The sequence below is a fragment of the Coptis chinensis genome, chromosome 1 (assembly GCF_015680905.1).
Source record: "Coptis chinensis isolate HL-2020 chromosome 1, ASM1568090v1, whole genome shotgun sequence".
Taxonomy (NCBI): domain Eukaryota; kingdom Viridiplantae; phylum Streptophyta; class Magnoliopsida; order Ranunculales; family Ranunculaceae; genus Coptis; species Coptis chinensis.
In genome coordinates, this window is record NC_141456.1 from 51,052,377 (window position 1) to 51,071,292 (window position 18,916).

At 38.6% G+C, this 18,916-nt stretch overlaps 1 pseudogene; it reads right to left on the bottom strand.

The window, feature by feature from the left end:
• Positions 1–810: 810 nt before the first annotated feature.
• On the bottom strand, positions 811–905 carry LOC147524456 (small nucleolar RNA R71; annotated as a pseudogene).
• Between the last annotated feature and the right edge of the window lie 18,011 nt (positions 906–18,916).

Sequence of the window (18,916 nt, forward strand, 5' to 3'; positions counted from 1 at the left end):
CCAGTAATTTGAAAATTACCCGAGCGACAGCTTCTACGCGAGCGCATCCGCCGCTTTTGTTAATTTTTTTTTCGATTTCGACAGTTTTGATTCGAACGCTGTTTTTTTCAATTTTTTCAGTGTTCTAACTTGTTATATACACTGAACACGTGTAAACAAGACGCTATTCATAACCGAAGCAAGGACGTAATCAGGTATTCCTTTCTTCCACACCTCGCATCTCCTGTTAGAGGTTTATACTAGTATATCAGAATTGTTTGGAGTGTTGATGTGTTTAGCTAAGTTTGGTTTTAGCCTTGTATGAGATTAAGGTCTGGCCGAACAAAAACACAGAACGTAATTACACAACAACGTCAACAAACAAGTCTATCTAGTATACAACCCACTACACCTCTAGCTACTATTTCACACACATCACCTGACATAATGCCCGACGAAGAAGAGACTCCTCTCTCTGACTTCTACAAAGCCTTGAGCGATAGCCCCAAATCTTGCATCGTTCTAGCAGACCCAGTGGGGGATTTCCGAATCCCCCCAAATATTTTTAATTTGTTACCCGTTTTTCATGGATTAGACCATGAAAAACCTTATCAGCACATGCGTAGGATTGAACAAGTCCTAACAACATTCCACCATCCTACGGTTGGTGCGGAACAAATTAAACTCGTGGTATTCCCTTTCACCTTAGCCGATAAAGGCGTCTTGGTTAACAGCCCAAACGCCTAATTCTCGTGGACTCGTGGGCTAAACTTGTTCAAATTGTTTATGGAACATTTTACCCACCCGTAAAGACGGATGAGATGCTTTCCAAGATTCATTTCTTTTCGACAAAATCCTCATGAATCATTTTCAGAGGCTTGGAATCGTTTCACCGATCTCCTTATAGAGTGTCCACATCATAATTTAGCGAAAGAAACGTTAGGTCCTGCCCTTTTCAAAGGACTTCTACACCACCATAAAGAAGTCCTAGACATAATGAATGGGGTAGTTTCTTAAGTAAAGGAGCCTCGAGGCATATAAATTTTTGAAGATCGGACTAAAGCTGCAATAATAATTGGGGGTAGTGACGATTACTCCCGCTCCGCTAGTTCTTCTTCAACAGTTAAGGCTACCAGTATGTTTGAGGTTAAATCAGATCCTGAGCTTAAAACTCTAATTGAATCCCTCACAAAAAAGGTAGAGGCCATTTCTGTACAACAAAAGCCAATCCCCGTCATGAATGTAAATTCAAATCCATGTAGTTTCTGTTGGAGCCCTGAGCATCCCGACTCACACTGTCCTATTGCCTATGAACAGGCTTGTTCCATTAATAGTGAACCTAACGCCCCTTGGAGACAAAATCCCAACTTCGGTTGGAGAAATAACCAAAACGTCACACCTCAAGGGTACAATAATCAATATGTTAGGCCTACGCACAGCTTTAACCAAGCCCCACTACGACAAGGACAGGGTCAGGGTAATTTTAATAATTATAACAACCAAGCGCAACCTCGACAAGGTCAAGCACAAAGTCAAGGTAATTATAATAATTATAATGCTAATAGAGGTATCGTTCCGGTAAATAATAACTATCAAAATCCACCCATAAATAATTCACGTGAAATAGTTCCAGTCACACCACCCGTGACTACTACACCCACACAACCGGATCGTCTTGACACCTTCATACAAGTGAGCCAAAAACTTTTCCAAACCATGGCTCAATCTAACCAACTTTCTACAATCCGTTAATAATTTAACCCAACAGTTGGCTCAAAATAAAGCCCAACCCAAAGGTGTGTTTCCAAGTCACGAAATACCTAATCCTAAAACAACAAATACAGCCTTTGAGGTAACCGATAATACTAGTAAGGAACATGAAAATGTAGGTGAGCTAAAGGCCATCACCACTCTCCGTTCTGGCAGAGTGGTTGATAACAAAGTAGCTATGCCTATAGTTACCCAACCGGTAGCCCCTACACCTGCTATATTACTAGATACCCAAATAGAAACTGAAGAGCCTACCACTGTAGAGGTACCAGTTACAACACAACCTAAGAAACAGGAAGCCACGGTTAAACATCCAGGTAATACCATTGCTAAATATAGACAGAAACCACCGTTTCCACAAAAATTAGCCGTGTTAACTAGGGATACAAATTATGAGGAGATTAGGGATGTTTTCAAGAATCTAACTATAAACCTTCCCTTCCTCGAAGCTATTAAAAAGCTACCACACCATGCTAAGTTTCTTAAGGAGTTGTGTACTACTAGGCGTAAGACCAATATACCAAAAGACGCTTTTAACGTAACAATTCCCAACTCTATCCGAACATAATGGAATTGTTAAGTACAAGGACCCCGGTCGCCCCTACCGCATAAATGCACCTTAGGAGATTCTTATACGACGATCGCTTATTAGACTTGGGGGCTAGTGTTAACTTACTCCCGCTTTTATTTGTATAGACAAATAGGTCTAGACGAGATGCAAACCACTAAAATGACGCGTTGCAATTAGCTGATCGGTCTATTAAGTATCCTAAGGGTGTCGCCGAAAATGTTCTCGTAAAAGTTCAGGATTTTAACTATCCGGCTGATTTTGTCATCCTCGACATAGAAGTCGCTAATCCACTCGTCCCCGATCATCTTAGGGCGCCCTTTCCCCGGGCAACCGCCAATGCGCTCATTAATTGCCGCGATGGTTCAATGTCCATGTCTTTTGGCCATCTTACTATTGAAGTCAATGTTTTTAAAACAAAGACACAGTTACCCAATTCGTCTATGGATGGAGAGGTAAACATGATCGAGAGCTTTGCTCGAGATTATTTCAACAACACGTTCCCTGATAATCATATGCCCAAATTTCTTTCCTTTGGAAGTTCAGACTCCAACATTTCCATCCCTACACTAGTCGATACACATAGTACGGATGAGGATGAGATAGATGACTTTCTCAAAGATGTAGAGGACTATCATAGTAACGAGGATATGACCAATCTAGATGAGCAATTCGATGAGTTTCTTAGAGCAGGTGATGATTCACCCTATCAAGAACTACTTTGCACAACAACCACCTCGACTCCCCTCCTTCCACCCTTTGAAAGGAATATCGAGTTTGCACTCGATCCTTTTGTTTCTCCTGTGCTCCATAATTTTTTAAATCCACCTAGTAAACAAATACTTCAGAAGGACAACCCATTTGACACCTTCATTTTCAGATTTGAGATAGTCCCTACACACACAATGAATGAGTTTTGTGCTAAAACCACATCCTCATTGTTTACAGGCTGTCTTTCTACAACTTACCCATATCCACCATATTCTCCACAACCATTCACTCTTCCACACTTATTCACTAGGACACCCTCTCGTTCAAAAATGAAAAAAAGGTGCATGCTAGGTTAAGTAATAGGGTTATCCGACTTCGCTTTCATTTTACTAGGTTGTGTCATAGGAAATCTTGGTGCTTGATTGTGTTTGGATATGTTTTCTGTGATATTTATTTATGGAATGATCCACAACTATTTCGGTTGTTGATATATGGTAAACTGCATGTTCATACATACGTTTAGATAAAGTCTAGAGTATCTGACTATAAATGACTCAACTTTTGTGTTTGGTGCATTTCCTTTTATTTCCATATATTGGTGAGTGCACCATTAAGGTAACCGGGCCCTCCCTATGGAGTGTGTGGCTGTAAGTACCGGATCCTAAGTCCACGTTTGACATAATTCACGTTTTCCACTCTTGCATATTTTCTCGGATTTTTGAGTCATGTTTCTCTATGGGGTGAATTATGTCTTTCTTGTTTATTGTTTTCTTTTTAAAATTAAAAATAAATAAATATATATATATAAATATATATATATATATTAAAGAATAAACATAGTAATATAGGAAGTTTCGAATCGACTTTAAAAAGACCATTATCGCTAAAAACAAATTTTCTAAGCTCCGTTGTAAAAATTTGTTTGGGGTAGGGTGTTTGTGTGTTTCCATCCTAGAATGTTTATGTCCCATTAGAGTTGTTTAGGCCGCTTAATTGTATAACGATTCGGGTTGACATAATCCATGATTTTAGAGTCCAATTGTTCGTGATAACGCACGCCATGCACGCGACTTCGAGGTATTTTCCACTATCTTATATGTCATCCACGGTCGGAATAGAGTGTTTTATGGATCATTGGATTGGAAATTCTCTCCTGATCATTTCCATAACTCATTCGAAAAAATCGGACCGGTAATGAAGCGGCAATTTTGATTTGAAGTTTCGCGAAAAATCGAAAAAAAATCACAAATTTCGATTTTGGGCTTGGGCCCAACCCGCGCCCACCGACAGCGCGACCGCGCCCTTACCTTAGCTAACAGTCGCGATCTTCTTCTCCATCCGCCATTAACGCCCAAAAGCTCAAACAAACCTAAAAAAAAAAAAAAAAAAATAAAAAGAAAAAGAAAACCTAAATTAACCCACGCCCACAATCAATACCCAACCCAAATCGACTCTAAAAGCTTCCCACCACAACCCCCACCGATTTACATCACCAAAAACCACCAAAAACTCCAAATTTTGGTGCTGCCGCGCCACCACTCCACCACCACCACTGTTGCTTCAGTTGGTCGATTTAAATCCCACCACCACATCCCATTTAAACCCCCACTACATTCCAAACTTCCAATGGCTCAACAACGCCGAATTTTGCAGGAGCAAGCTTTTACCGGCGACCACTTCGCACCGTTCTATGGTGACGCAATGATCAGTCGAGACTGGAATAGCTTGTGGTACTCGACTGAAGCCTATTACCACGAGGACTTAGTCAGACGGTTCTACAATACGAGGGAGTTGGAAGGGACTAGGATTTTTGTTGTGGTGGCGAAGAGGAGGAAGGAAGTGACGACTGGGTTGTTGGCTGAGATTCTATGCATTCCGCCTAGAATCCATCTAGATGTCACCCTGCAGGAGTCCCAACATAATGGGGTAGAGCCATTGATGAACGAGACAGTTATTGAGGGGACTACAATGCGAGATCGCATTGTGTTCGACAAACTTCCCTTAGGACCAACCAAATTAGCCGCAGCTCAGATCGGATTGGGCCTGGAACGCCCCGGGAAGGAGCAGCTCAGGCGACTGATAGGACTTACATCACCCTACACCGTAACCCGCGCATCTATAGGGAGTGTGTCCAACGAGTGTGGAGGTTGGCTGAGGATAGAGAAGAAGAAGAAGAGGTGGTGGAGAGGAGAATGCCGAGGAGGCCGGGGAAATCGAATGCCTCGGAGGATGAGGAGGATTTGACGTGTTTTATATGCGGATGCCTTGGAGAGGTTCTCGGTCAGATGCAAAAACGCATGGCTGTGATTCATCGTGGGCATCGCGTTAAGCTCAACACTATCTGCGAAGACCTCCGACTCGACGAAAACGATGCATCATAACTTCGGTGGTCCGTACCGCAGAGAGGACGAGAGGTGGGAACAGATGAGGGCCGAGCTAGAAGCTCGGCCCGCCCGGAAGAGATGCTTACACGATTCCCACCTCACGGGGACTCTCTTCTGAGGACACACCATCGGGGCACGAAAGCGCCGTCGCCGGCGATCTAATGGTGCCGCCCATCAGAGCCCGTGAGCGCCTCCGGATCGTGTGCCCTCCGCTACCGACCGAGTAGTTAGGGATAGCATCGGTTGATGTTTTTATATTTAATTGTAGTTTCATTATTGTTATTTATTTTAATGTAAGTTTTATGTCCGTAATTTGATTTTTTTTTTTAGTGAAATGTACTTCGAATGAAAATTTTAATATAATGGGTTATTTTCAGTATGCGTGGTTGTTTAATATTGATCCCACCTTCCCAACTTGTTTGGGGTGGTTTTATCTATTCCAAGGATGATTTTTAGATAACCCTCGTGTTAGAATTTATTGCGAAGTCAAGGTGAAAATATGGCCGCTTAGGCATATCCAGGAATAAGTATAAGGGTAGGATGAAATCTAGATTAAATAGGTAGATTCTATCATAAATTCAACCTAAAAGATACTAGGTTTGAATTAGAATCAAGATAATGAGTTGTTTCCGCTTTCGGTTTGGAAATTTTAGAATTTCCGAAACCGCCATAAATACTTTTGGCAACTTCCCCGATCCGCTTTAGCAACTTAAAACCTATATAAGCTTCATACATTCTACACTCACAACTCACACTACACCTAAACTCCATCACTCACCTTTCACTCCCACGATTCCCACGTGTCGGCTCATTTTCCGAAGTTTCAAGAACTCCGAAGCTTTTCAGCTTCCTACTGAGAGCGACTTTCGCACTCTGTATATTTTTTTTCACATTTTTGTCGAGGCGCTTCAAGCCGTTGAATTTGCCACCAGCCAAACACCGGAAATTTCAAATACTCGAGAGCTCGCTTTCGCTCGACTTCCGGGACCAGAAAATTTCCAATTTTTTCGGTAGTATCCGGATCATTCGTGTGAGCTATTCCAGAGCGTAATTTTGAGATGACATCTCCAACAAAGTGATACCGAACAGTCTTTTCAAGATTTGTTCCAAAGCACTACTTATGGTGCTTTGGTTTCGCGAGGCGATCACATACGCTACGTTGGCCGGAGCCGCTTATGGTAAGACCGGATGCACTTTATTCTCCAACACTAGCATCTTATTTTTACGATAACTGCATTTTCTTTGAAAGACCAGATGGAGAACAAGTGTTCTCCATCAACATTGCTAATGAACCAATGGAAATTACCAGGTTCTTGCTAGCATTTGTTCTTGGACTTGCTATGCCCGCTGAAATACAAGACCCATGGTGCTATTGGGTAGATAATATGTATGTCTACACTTATGAGTTTTTGCATGAGTCGTATGGAGCGGCAATTTCCGTTATCGAGGACCAAGGGGACTATAACGTCACTTTTGGTAGCCTGTCCGTGAACATAGGAACTGTTATGTTTTGGATCATGCTAAACATTTTAGGGGAATGACGTTTTTCTTCTGTGAATGATGCCACTTGCAGCGTTTTCCTTGCTTTAGCCACGGGACGTATGTGTCATGACCTTCCCCGAACCTTGATGTCTAGTTTAGCTCGATCCCATAACATGAGGCATAAGTTATGCCTGTTCTAATTTCCCGTATTATGCTATGTTTCTTTCCTGTTTTTTGTACACGTTTCACGGATTGGATTACGGCCCATTAATCGCATGCGACCCACCAATAGTATTATTCGATCTTTCCATGCAATGACTTGGCAAAGGTGGAGGATACAACCTCATCAGGTTGCACCCTACACCCCGTCAGACCAAGTGGCTCTTAATAGGTTAGCAATAATAGACGATAAATGGCGGGAAGCCTGGCAAATTATCATGGCATGGCAAGACGCAAAGGAACCTCACTTCTTTATGGAAGAAGAGGATGAGGAATATGATGAGTAATGCGGGAGATAAGGTAAGTTTCATTCTAGTTAGTGTCTGCTTATGTCCCAAGCAATTTCATTCTTATTAACCCCATAATGGGTAGAACTTCAGATAGAGTTGTGGTCGGTTTTATTTCCTTTATTAGTACGTTCTAACTTTGTTTTGCAGATGTTCCTGAATTTCACACGTTTCAATGGTATTTTTCTTACCCTCTTTATTTACAATGCTTTGAGGACAAAGCATGCTTCTTGTTTAGGGGGGGCATAGAAACACGGTAATTAAGGCATCCGTTAGGATATAGATAGAGTTAATATGCATTTGTTTTCTAGTTAAAATTTTAAAAAAAATTCAAAAATATAAATAAATAAGTTCATGCTATACACTTAGGAATAGTGGTATTGTTTTCCTTCTCTATGCTCTTAACAATCTAGAAGTCTCAATGAGCTTTTGCATTAGAATAATTGTTAGAAACTTAGGTTAATATGTAGGTAATAATCTTTGCATCTATCTATAAATATATTACATGAGTATCTATGATTGTTAGCGAAGTTTCTGAAATCTAGGCTAGAGTACTTATTCTACAAATCCTGTGAGAATATAGCCTAAAGCATTATATGAGTGAAACATTTGAGAAATGACACAAGGGAGAAGTAAAATCCGGATAGAGAAATCACACGTCCACTTGCTTGATCACTATGCCATATCCTATGAATTATTTCCCCGCTTAGCCCTCTCAAACCTTTTTCTTTAGCCTTTCATAAACCACAATCCCTTTACCCCTGTTACAAAACAAAACAAAATAAAAAATAAATCAACCTACCCAATTTAGAATAAGTCCGAGAATAGAATGAGGAAGAAAGAAGAAGAGAAAAAACTTGTGTAAACAAAAGTTAGTTAATTGCTTCAAAATAAAATAAAGAAAAGAAGTTTCCATCCAAGGAAAAGAAAAAAAAGAAATAAATAAAAACTCCAAAAATAGAAGAAAAGGGAGTCAAAAGCCAAAGAAAAAGAAAAAAAAAAATATGGCTAGGGATGGAAACAAAGTATAGAAGCAAAAAAAATAACAAGGTTTTCTAAGTTACATAATATGAAAACTCTATTATCTCGACTTGTCCTTTTGAATATCCATTTCCTTCCTTCTTAAACCATCTCCTAATCCCCAAACACCTAATAAAGACCTCTAGCTCAATTAGGAATAGGTTAGTGTGATAGTAAGTGGCGATAGATGTGTTTGATCGACTCGGCTTCCTTGTTGTCATTGAGATTGTAAGGTAAAAGTGTGCCCATCGCTTAGACTAGAGTAAATAAACTTGAGTGGAAAAAATCGAGTGTTGTATCTTGACTATTATTGTGAGAACCTACTTAAGGACGCTTATTCGAAGTTTCAGAAAACTAACCCGCTAGGCATTTCATAGTATTACTCATTGTATATATGTTTATTGTAGATGATTGATTATTATGCATATATTAGCTTAGGTTTCACTTGATTACTCTATATGCATTGCTAATGAGAGGTATAGATAATTTAGAGCATGAATAAGGAAACAATAGTTTTATTTCTTAGTCGCTGTAGTGTAGATGAAGTTTGTGAGTACCTTCAATCGAAAAAACTCTCACGAGGTTTAACTCGGCCCACTAGGGAATTCCTAGTGGTTTAAGGGCTTGTTGCATATGGTCAATGCAATCGCGACTCAAATAAACGAGTAGTTAGAACTCCATTTTTGGTCACTTATTCTAATTTCTCATCTTTGCTTGAGGACAAGCAAAATGCTGTTTGGGGTAGTTTGATAAGAGCCCAAAACTGTAGTTTTAACCCCTCGTAATGAATACATACTTTTCACCAATTATGTGAGTAATAATTAAGAGTTAACACTGATTATGTGTTTTTATGCATTTCAGGCTTCAAAGTTCATTATGTGCAGAAATGTGCCACTTTAGCGAGATAAAGGAGCAAAGGTCGGCTACTAAGGAGTTCCGTGATTAAAGGCCAAGATTCAAGAAGACAAAGCCTTTCTAAAGCCCGGTCAAAAGCTGAAAAGTCGACGCGGGCAAAAACAGCATACAAAGTCAGCAGAATTTCCGAAAGTCATATCTTTGGACTCAGACCTCGGAATGGGGCCTACCTTATGTCAAAACGACCGACTCGGAAAGAGCTTTCCAATGGTCTTAGCCGTGATCCAATCAGAGGAGCAGAAGTAGACGAAAAGTCTGTTGAAGCCAACTGCAGCTGAAGAGGCCTTTTTGGACTGAAAGAATTGGGTTTTGGGCCTGATTCTCTGGCCCAAAACATGGCTCCAAGCCCATGCACGATTTTTGGATCTGAAAGTATAAAAACAAAAGCTTAGCTCTTTGTTAATGGTAGATAGGTTAGAGTAAAAAGTAGCTATTAAAGTAGCTTCTAGATCTAGTTTTTATTTAATTGTTTTTAACTAAGTTTAATTTCAAATCCAACTCTTGTTTTAGATTAAATTCTTAGAATCATTGTTCTTAATTAGTTTGATAAATAAAATAGCTAGTTGTCAATTTCGATTCTTGTCATTTACATTTGTGTTAGATCTGATTCATTTATTACTTATTATTCAATTCTTAGTTATTAATTAGATTTTAATTATTGTTTAATTTAGATCAGTAAATTTCAATTCTTTATATCATGTTTAGTTCAAATTTAATCGAAATGATTAAGTAATGATTCTCGCTAAACCTCCATTAGAGGGGGTTGAGAAGCCTTGATGAAAGCTTGATTTCGACTATCGTAGAATCATCGTAATTCCCTTTCCACTCTAGAAATGATTAGTTCACCATGAGAATGGGTTTAATCGTTCACATGCTAGTTATGAATTGGTAGGAATGCCATGTGTAAGTAGGGATTAGGAAGAACCAATTGTTCTCGCTAAAACAGCTTTCAATTCGATTACGATTATTCACGTTAATTGATTAAGTCGAAGTTAAGGTGGAATCAATCCCTTCTAACTCCTTATCATAGAATCAACGTAGCATTCCCTTAGTTGTCATAATAGTTGACTAGTGCATCTTGTGGGTAGTTGCATCGTAGTCTAGTTGCCTTTTCGTAAATCTCTCATTAGACCTTAAGTAGAGTAATTACACGCGATAACAAGTATGCGGAAGGACTAGGAGTGGAACGAATCACTCTACTCCACTATATCTCATAGGATTGAGAGTAGAATCTTTGATAAGTATAAAGCATCATAAGATTAGTTTTAGTTTACTTACGTTTTGAGTTCAACGTTCATTTCGTAGGTAGACTATTCAAGTTAACCATTATCAGCAGTTATCCCACATCTGGAAGAAGCTATTACCACCATTGTCAATGAGCTGAAACAGACAAATCAAAGAACCCAGAAGTTGGAGAGTAACTTTAGTGTCATTCAAGGCCAGATAGGGCAAATTGCTACTGCCTTGACGGAAAGATCGAAAGGAGCATTACCAAGCCAGCCGTAGCCAAATCCGAAAGGAAGAGGTGTCCTGCAGGTGGATAACCTTGAGATTACTTATGAACAAGTTAATGCTGTTACCACTCTGAGGTCAGGCAAGAAAGTTGATAACAAGATTGTCTATGAACCAGGAAACGATTCTGTGGAGCCTGAGGTAACTTATGTTCCCACCATCCCACCTAATTCTAACATTCTAGATATATCTAGTGTTGTGCCACCCACTGAAGTAAGTGTTGAGAGAGAAGGTGAAGGAACCATTGTGGAAGTAAGTAAGAAGAAGCCATCGCGAGTAACTCCACCTGTCACTCCACTATCTGTTACCAAGCCAACCGAAGCCGGAAGAAGAGAACCGATATTGAAGAATCTGCCAGCATCGTTTCCTTTGAAACTAGTGAATACCAGAAAGGATGACTAGTATAAGGAGATTTGCTATGTATTTCAGAATTTGCATATTAATATCCCATTTCTGACCGCCATCAAGTAAGTCCCCTCGTATGCCAAGTTCGTGAAAAATCTAGTAAAGAAGAAGACCAACATTCCGAAAGAAGCTTTTATCGCTCAAAGATGTTCATTGTACCTACAGAATCTAGCTGTTGTGAAACTGCAAGATCCTAGAAGTCCAACTGTTACATGCAGAATTGGAGATTCTTTGGAGGTGCAAGCTTTATTAGATTTGGGTGCCAGTGTGAATCTTCTACCATATTTCGTCTACGAGAAGTTAGGCTTGAAGGATCTTAAACCGACTGATGTTACTTTATAGTTAGCAGATAGATCAGTAAAGATACCTAAAGGAATCATTAAAGACGTCATAGTCAAGATCGAAGATTTCTATTATCCGATTGATTTCATAGTACTCGACATAACACCTACATCTGGTAGGCAGATACCAATCATTCTAGGCAGACCATTCTTGGCCACTGGAAATTCACTCATCAACTGTCGAAATGGTAATATGACATTATCCTTTGGTAATATGAGAGTCGAAACCAATATCTTCCATACGTTATAGCAACCACAGGAGGTGTGTGTTGTGAACGAGGTATGCATGATTAATCCGTTAACACAGGATTATCTGACTCATTCATATCTTGATGACGAGTTGTTGAAAGCTCAGACAGACTCAGACTATGAGGAACTTAGTGTCAAGGAAATCAATGCAATTTTGGATTCATCACCTATCATGGATGACAACAAGTTCAAAGAAAAATTTGAATCGCCTATGCCTGATGGACCATCTAAAGAGCTTAAGAAGGAGCCGCCTAAGCTAGAATTAAAGCTTTTGCCGTCTACACTCAAGTATGTTTTCTTGGGAGATTTAGGAACCTACCTAGTAGTCATTGCATCAGATTTGACTGAGGAGCAGGAATCCAGGTTAGTAGCACTTTTAAAGGAAAACAAGTCAGCTATAGGCTGGACAATTGATGATGTCAAGGGGATCAGCCCTATGATAGTTCAACATAAGATTCATTTGGAAGAGGATTCCAAGACTTCTAAGCAAGAGGTTGTCAAACTCCTTGACGCCGACATTATCTACCCTATTTCTGATAGTCAATGGGTTAGTCCAGTTCAAGTTGTGCCGAAGAAGTCCTGAACCACAGTAATCGAGAATGAGAACAATGAGTTGATTCCAACTAGGATTCAGACTGGATGGAGAGTTTGCATCGATTACAGGAAGTTGAATAGCGCATCGAGGAAAGATCATTTTCCATTGCCTTTCATCGATTAGATGTTAGAAAGATTAGCTGGACAAGTTTACTACTGCTTTCTTGATGGTTACTTAGGATATTTTCAGATCCATATTCACCCTGAGGACCAAGAGAAGACCACATTCACATGTCCTTTTGAGGATTGTCTGCACCATATCTCCTTAGTCCTTAAACGCTGTTGCGATACCAACTTAGTTCTGAACTGGGAAAAGTGCCACTTCATGGTAAAGGAAGGGATAATGTTGAGTCACCAAGTTTCAAAGGAAGGAATTCTAGTAGATCAAGAGAAAATGTCTACAGGAAGTAAGCTAGGTTGTTTGTAAAATTGCCATTCAAACTTGTCCCTGGGTTCTGACCATTAAGAGAAAAAATTGTTGGTACAAGGTATACTTTTGTCAATCACATGGAGAGAGATCAAGAAATTCCTACAAAGTGGAACCTAGTGGGTGGGAATACTAGTCTTGAGGATCCGACTATAAAGGACTCAAAAGTCTTGAGGATCCTATAAAGGACTATAAAGGATCTCTATAAAGGACTCTCTTGAGAATCGACTTTAAAAAGACTCACATTACGTTTTGGGGATCTGACGTAAAAAGACCTAAAAATTTGTTTCTTGAACTAATTCTGATATTCGGTATCAATGGTAATATCCTACCTTTTTCTCATCCATTTCATTTACTTCTTTATACATTGAGGTCAATGCATGCATAAGTAGGGGGAGGGTGTACTTGATAAATGAATTTCGAAAATTAGTTTTCAAAAACAAAAATATTTTTGTTTCTATATCAGTAGCATGAGAAAAATGAATTTTAATGATGAGTTTGGGATATATATTCTATACTGCTTAGTGTTGAGTTTGATAGATAGTTGATATTATTGATTTCATTACCGCTTAGACTATTTATTATGCTCGGACATAGTTCTTGTTGATAGGATTCTTTATCAAGGCACCACCATAATACATGGTCAGTTTTGTGTACTTTTGCTAGAAAAGAGATTTAAACCCCTAGTAAACTGGAAGTAGAATTTTTAGACTTAGCCTATGAAACTTGAGCTTTATACCCATTCTTTGGAGAGTTCTTACGAAAAATCCAAGTCTTAGTGACTCAACATCTTTCAGTTCTTTATGTCATTGTAATATAGTCTCATTATTTTGTTGATTTGGTTAATCACGAAGTGACATCAATTGGGGAGATAGCCATTAGGTCTTGTAGTATATTCGAAACAGAGTATCATACTGATAAGTCAAGTAGTAAACCCATTCAGCCTTTATCCCACCTAGTAGGACCATCATGTTAAACCCTTTTGAGCCTTACAATAAGCCATTTTCTTTCATAAAACCCTTTACCCTTTACCTAACTCCAGACAAGGAGTATAGCCAAAATCTTTATCAGCCATACCCATATGTTTCTGAGAATACGAGGGGCACAAAGCGGAAGAAATAACACAAAAAGAAGATTACAAGGAAATACCAGAGAGATACAATGAAGACCATCATTATGTTCTAAGTGAAAGAAGCTAGTGGAAAACAAGCATATCCAGTACTAATCAAGGATATACCACTGAGCTAAAAAAAAAAAAAAAAAAAAAAAAAAAGTTGAACAGAATGGATGGAAAAGCTAAGACAAAGGAAAAACTTTCTCTGCAATACAGAATTTGAAGAAATCTTCCAAAGAATGAAGAAAAACCCTTAGTGTTTTCAGAAACAACCTTAGAATCCTTTCTACCTTTCCTTCATAAACTAATACCCAAGCCAAGTTACAACGCATGACTTATCACTATAGTATGGTACAAAGTCTAGAATAGGTGAGAGGATGCTAAAGTGAAGGACCCGACACTTCATATGTGATTGACATTCTTTCCATGAGACTACTTTTATTCAGAAGTCTGTTTTTCAAGGTAGTATGTGGGATGTTCGTATGCATTATTCTTTTCCCCCACATACATGAGCTAAAATAGTAGACCATCTTCTGAGAGATTCTTTTCTGAGAGTATGACCGGTGAGGATTGAAAGTCGAGATTATCTACCTATGGTAAACTAGGGATTCCATTTCTTGGATAGGAGAGTATAGGAGATTGACTAATTACACACATAAGCCTTGATTAAGAATTTTGTCAATTTTTACTATCTCCCATTATAATTTATGAGTCTTTGCAGCAATGTAGTTAGCAATGGAGACTGTCTATTGGAGTAAGCACTAAGTGGGTAAGGAATTTCTCTCTATAAAAAATACTATCATTCTTGAACATGCTATTGATTGATTTTGTGGGTATATCACCTAAAAACCCTCACGAGACTATAGCCCGTCCTTTTTGGGGAACTTAAAGGTTAAAAGCCTTGTTGCATATGGTAAATGCAATCACGATGCCTGCGAAAGTGAGTTAGGATTTTATTTTTGTTATTAGGATGTGATTTTGAGTACTTATCTATTTTTTTATCTTATTTGCTAAGAGACTAGCAAAAGGCTGGTTGGGAGTTGTGATAAGTGCTCAAAAAGTGTTATTTAACCCTCGATTATGCCTCTTGTTTAGCCATCTTAGTGGTCTAATAGTGTTTGTAAGTTATGTTTTATGATTCTACAGGTCAAAGAAAGAGTTTTGTGGAATATTTGAGAAAAAGGGGTAAAACGGAGCAATTCGGAGCATTAAGGATCACATGGGAAGCCCATGGACAATCATGGAGAAGGCTAACGAATTGAAGCTATTAAAGATACGACTTAGACCTATTTTAAAGCCTATTTGGAAGCCTATGGCCAAAGGATTCATTGCTTGGACCAAAGCCCGCAAAAGAGGATAGAAGGATATAGCAGAAGAGATAAAATCAGCTAACACGTCTGGGACGCATAGATTGAGCGTCCCGACGCATTGATCGCGTCTGAGACACATGAATAGTGCATCCAGACACATGGATCGACACTGTAGCCAATTTCTTCTTAGTTTTGGAGACAAAGTTGAACTCTGAAAGAAGTCTATTTGTATTAGGAAACAAATGACGATTTGGAATGTTTCTAGAGCTCATTGTAACCTCTATAAATAGAGGACCTAAATGCCTCATGTAATTTGCCAATTCACTTATATTCTTGTCTCCAGAACTTGAGGCAGAGAGAGATTAATAATAAAAGATCGATTTTAACTAGCTGAGTCTTAATAAATTAGTCTTTCTAGTCTTATGTTCTTCGACTCTTCTTCTTCTCATTCTTCGTGTTCTTCCTTCTATATGGAAGGCTAATCTTCTCCTTCAAGGGAGGAGATGAAGCCAATACTTAAAGTTTAATGATTCTTTTGGTTCATGGTGTTCTTTAATCAGGTTAGTTCTATATGTTTTTAGTTATTAGTTCCATTGCCCACACCAGGGGATGGAAGTATAGAATAGGGTTTATGTTTTGCAATATTAATATCATGCTAGTGTTCTTTACTTTTCTTCTAGTAGTATAGTTCTTTAGAGTTAGGGAAGTATTTTTTGTGTTGTCTTAGAAGGGGTAGCTCAGGGAGTGGCTACCTAGGGGAAGTATCTTTGTGTTTGCCTTAAGTGGTGATTCATTGAATGGCCACCCTATTAGGAAGTACTCCTTGATGTTGCTCTCGGTAATACATTGAATGACTGCCCGAGCTTACATAAAAGGAAAGAAGATATTAATAGCAAAAACATAGGAACAACCTTAAGTAGAGTTAATTGTTAATGATGTTTCGTCCAAGAGGGCATTGGCACTCGCTCGATTGCCTAATTGTAGTCTACTTGTAAGAACAACCATGAAGCAGAAGGTTATAGATTAAAAGTATTGGTGGATTCTAATCTCTTGAATTCCCTCTCTCATAAATTCTCAATAGTTTAGTTAATTTAGTTTAGTTTAGCATTAGAATCTAAAATCTCTACAATCATAGTTTTTAATCCCTTAAACCCCCTTTTCAGTCCTGTCCTTCACATAACATACACTTAAAAGTGGAACGATATCCTACTCATCCTTTACTTATTGAGGGATAATTAGGTTTTGATACGCTTCTATTTTGTTCAATGACCATACACCATCTACATACACAAAAAGAAAGTAGGTCAAATGGAATGGAAAACATACTTGTAAATCTGGCTTAGATAACTCTGAGAATCCAATAGCTATGAATCCGAATGAACAATCAACCCCTTGATCTTCTGTTGTATTCCTTCTAATAGATTGGACGTTGTGTGGGCAATGATCTACCAACTCACAAAGCTTGATCCAATTTTGGTTCTATCTTTCCTTGCCTCTCCTTTCAATCCAGATGAATTGTGAATTTCGGCCAGGAGAGAAGGGATTCTATTTATAGGCTACAACAGGGACCATGAGGAGAAATTAGGGTTGGGCTTCCTGACGGGCTTGGTCTTCCCATGTTCGCTCAGAACACACGTCCCAAGTCCGTCAACAAATGGCTTATTCCACTAAAGACCATTGTTGCACTGCCGCCCTAATCCCAAATTACGTGTCAGCATTTATGGGCTCCATATTATATGCTCATTGATCTCCCCGTGTTTAAGATATCGAATGTCCGTTGATTAAGTCAAGTTACTGACAACAACATCAATAAACTTCTTCTGTCCTTGAGTAGTACCACTCAACCTCATTGTCATGTCAGATCAAATCCACCTGTTCGCGCAATTCCCCAATTGAGAGTGACATTTAAGTTCTAACTCACCTGTTCTAAGTATTATTATGCAGCCCAGGAACAAATCCACAGTGTAACCGCCTCAAATAGCATATAAATGGAACAAACATAGAAAATATATTCATTTATAAATATGTCCAAAGGAACCAAACAAAAGTATCTATATACATAGTAGGGGAACTACCGTTGGAGTTAAATGAGGTCAACCACACATGAATACATGATAAAAAGGAGGTAAGAATCCCACCATTCAAAATCTTCCTACCAGAAACCAACTATATATTCACTAACTACTAACCGTAAAACTAGCTATGTAATATGGTTTTAAAATCTTTACAACCATCAAACTCTATCAAGCACTCTCCCAAATTCCAAGAGAGAACATCCATCATTTGAATAACACCATCCAGGTGCTCCTATTTTCCTTCACTTGAACGGGAGGAAAAACATCATTAATGTTGAATGTCAAGTAGATCTCAGCTAGTGTCTTTCTTTTCATCATGTTAGAGAAAGTCTGGACTACTAGATCAACCAAGCTTTTAATGTTCAGATAGTTTGCTTCCTGTAGAAAAAGAGAGCAAACAATCAACTCGAGCTACCATCGAGTAAATCGAAAGAGAACATTGGACAAGAAACAAGAGCCCCTCAATCACGCACATTATTGCACATACAGAGAATCACATAGCCTATCCTAGTATTTATGCAAGATTCAGATTAGTCTATACAAAAATTTACCAACATTGAGCCATAAACACCTGATCTAATTTATTTTCTAGTGAAAAGTCAGAGTTGCAGAATATGAAGAAGACATTAAAGACACTCAGTGCCCAAAGATGATGTTTCTATACATGACTCTCAGGCATCAATTATGGTAATAATGTAATATGGTATCATGGTTCAAATTAGCTCTGAAAAAAAAATCTGAAGATGAAATACAACTAGATATAAATGAGAGGCGGATCACTACAGGCAGCGAGTACCGACTAGGCAAAGTACTACAGGCAGCGAATATCCACGTGAGATTTACTATTTAATCATCGTTTTATTTGTGTCACAAAAAATGGCCTAGCACACTGGTAAGCACACTGTGGTCGTGGTATTGATTATGGGGATCATTGGCACAATCAATAACAATATTCTAAGAAAACCCCCTAATTTTAAATATATATATATTAAGATAAACAATAAGATTCACATAAACCCTAGAAAGCAAAACAGAGAAGGGAAAAAATAGAGATGAATCACGCATACCAACATGATCTCAAACAAAGTAACTTGATCGAGGTAAATAAATTGTGAAACCCATCAATATCACGACATTCAACATGCATCTTGCAATACTCGAGAACTTTTAAAAGAATCTTGTTGTTCACGTTATGAAGAGGGATCCCATCATTATTATAGTCAGTTTCTTTGTGTTGATTGATGGGTTGAAAGAATTTATCAATATCTTCATTGATAGATTCTTCTTGGTCGAAATTATGATGAATATGGAAAAGGGTAATAAAATAAAATAGGAAATAGAAATCGGACTGGAATTTCGCTGATATTAGAAAGCAGGGAGTTTATGTAATATGGGCCGATAAATGGGGAGGTTATGTGATATGGGCCGATAGGAAGGGGTTTACACTCATCCGGATTCAAACCAAGGGGCTGATCCCCATTTCTTGACTTTATAAGGTACTGATGATATGATCTTCTGTGTGTTCATACCATATCATCTACAACATAAAGTATT